At 38.7% G+C, this 2718-nt stretch overlaps 1 non-coding gene across 1 annotated transcript; it reads right to left on the bottom strand.

Moving 5' to 3' along the window:
• Positions 1 to 2379: 2379 nt before the first annotated feature.
• Positions 2380 to 2451, bottom strand: TRNAW-CCA (transfer RNA tryptophan (anticodon CCA)). The gene has a single exon. It is a non-coding gene; the product is annotated as a tRNA-Trp (tRNA).
• Positions 2452 to 2718: the final 267 nt, after the last annotated feature.

Below are 2718 nucleotides of genomic sequence, written 5' to 3'. Positions count from 1 at the left end.
TTGGCAGGTAGATTCTTTACCACTGAGCCACCAGGGAAGCCCTAACTGGCTGCTTCTGACACATCTGGTTTGTCTGGGTCATTCCCTCATTACTGTTGCCTACTGTGCTTCCTGTCTTTGTCAAATACAATCCAGAGATATGTCTACAATCAGACTCTATGTTTGTTCCAATTGTTTCAACAAGAGATTGTTGGTCTTGACTCTCAGGATAGCAACATTTATCTCACCAGCTTTTTCTGACATTAGCATCTGAAACATCCTTTCTCAGTCTCTACCCACATTCCTGTTTGACTTTCACTGCCGTTGCCTTCCTTCCTCATTAATTGTGTTTTGGGGTAACCAATTTTCCTAAATTCATTGAAGGTGAAATTCATGCTTCTTGCTCTCATTTCCTTATTTTCTTTTGGGTGGGAATTAGTGGAAAAGGTCTTATGACAGCATTTTCATCTGATATCTTCATATCATCTGCATTTTGGCAACTCACAAATAAAGGGATTGCTGCACAGGGCTATGAATTCTTTCATTCACCAGCTCATTGGCTACATTCTTCACTTTTCCTGTTACACTCTGCCAAATACAATAATAAGGTACAGGTAATTCCCCAAACTACTACTAAAAGTGGTTGTCCAGCTGAAATTTGTTACAGTGAATAAAATATAAAAAGGGACCTAACTCTTGGAAATATGATAAAATGGCACATAACCTGTTATGCCATCGTGCTTTGGGTTATTCTAAAGCTGATCCCACTTTAAACAGAAAAATTCTATTTTTATAAATTATGTGCATAAAAGGTAGTATGATAAAATGGAAATGGCTAGAATTCAGAGATCCTGATTCAAATTCAACTATCTTCAACTATGTAAACTTGAACAAATCACTACATTAAGACTTATTCTTCTCAAATGCAAACCTAAAACAACTATACATCTTTATGTATATGTGTGTATATATATATATACATGGATATCATATGTATATTATACACATACATATATATATATATAGAGAGAGAGTTGCTTTTGTCCTTGTCTTGCATTTGAGAAGACTAAGACTCAATGCAGCAATTTATTCAAGATTATATAACTTAGGACATGCACAGCTAAAGATCTATATCAACATGTATATATATATATGTGTCACTGTAATTATGATTAAAAGAAAACATATATGTACATTAAAGGATGTTTAAGCTCCATAAAGGGTAATTTTCTGGTTTTGGACTGTTTATTACTCTATACCCCACATTTAAAACAGTACTTAGTGCTGAGCAAGCAATTAACAATTAAATTAACAATTAAATTAATATGTAAAATGTGTACATGTGACAGAGGCTCAATGACTTAAAAACCACAGTTTCAGCATGGGATTTACAGACTCAGGTTTATATCCCAGCTCTCCCACTTGCCTGCACAAGCATGGAATTCACGTGGAAACTCAGCACTCCCTGGTTCATCATCTTTGAAAGGGCAAAACTACAGTACTTAGTCCTGCCTTGGAATCAGTTAACATCTTCCTCTTACATGGTTCCAGCTGCTTCTCAGACAGGAGCTAACAAGGGAAGCAGTCAGAGCACAAGGTTCCCTCTGGTCTGTTTTGGAGATAAAAGAGTGAACAGCAATGAGACCATTATTTGGCCATGGATACCATTTGAGCCAACAGTAAAAATTAGGGCAGGACAATAAGCCCTATGCCCAGGAAACAGTCTCCAGCACTGTGTGTCCCTGGGAGTGGTACACCCAAGAGAAGCCACAGTCCCAGTTCTCTTTAATCAATATTAATAATAAAAAAAGAAACTCAAGGATATGTGGCCCAATCACCGGTCTACTTTTTTCTCCCATTAAAAGTTAAGAATTTTTTATCATAGACCAGAACATCTGGTGTGTCATGAATGTGACTTCTGAGGACAAAGCAAGCATTGTTTTCCATTCCAGATTTTCTCAAGTCCAAGAGTCTGAACCCATGAAAAACTGTTTTTAAGACAGGAATGAGACCAGAGTGACTTCCAATATCAAATCCAAATAAATATTTACCATTTCTGCACCGAGCAAGAGCAAAAGAGTTGCATAGAGCTCCAAGTGCCTCAAAGTGTGACTACATAAATCTGAAATATTAAAGTCATCAAAGATTAATAACACTTGGTGTCAGCGATAATAGTGATAATGACTAATACAGTGACAATGCTAAAAGTCTATTCTAGACACTGTGGAGAAACAGAAAGAGTGGGAGCGCTGGAAATGAGCAGGTGAGGTGAGGTGAAGTCGCTGAGTTGTGTCTGACTCTTTGCGACCCCATGGGCTGTAACCTACTAGGCTTCTCCATCCATGGGATTCTCCAGGCAAGAATACTGGAGTGGGTTGCCATTTCCTTCTCCAGGGGATCTTCCCTACCCAGGGGTCGAACCCGGGTCTCCCGCATTGGAGGCAGATGCTTTAACCTCTGAGCCACCAGGGAAATGAGCAGACCTGAGTTCAAATTCCATCTCCAGCTCTTACTGTAACTGTATAACTATCAGAAAATTATCTTAAGGAGTTTTATCTTCTCCCTCTGTAAAAATAGTGAGAAGAAGGCTTTTACACCAGATTCTTTTCCAGCCAAGGCTGAGGTTTAAATAAAATAATGAATATAGAAGTGTCAGCTCTAAACATTTTCGTTTCCTTCCTGCTTGGCGGCGGTAGTCGGTAAGTCGTGTCGGTTCCTGCGACCCCATGGACTGTAGCC

This window comes from Capricornis sumatraensis, chromosome 6 (assembly GCF_032405125.1).
Source record: "Capricornis sumatraensis isolate serow.1 chromosome 6, serow.2, whole genome shotgun sequence".
In the NCBI taxonomy this organism is placed as follows: Eukaryota; Metazoa; Chordata; class Mammalia; order Artiodactyla; family Bovidae; genus Capricornis; species Capricornis sumatraensis.
Note: the sequence above shows the minus strand (reverse complement) of the source record. Positions and strands in the feature narration are given on the sequence as shown.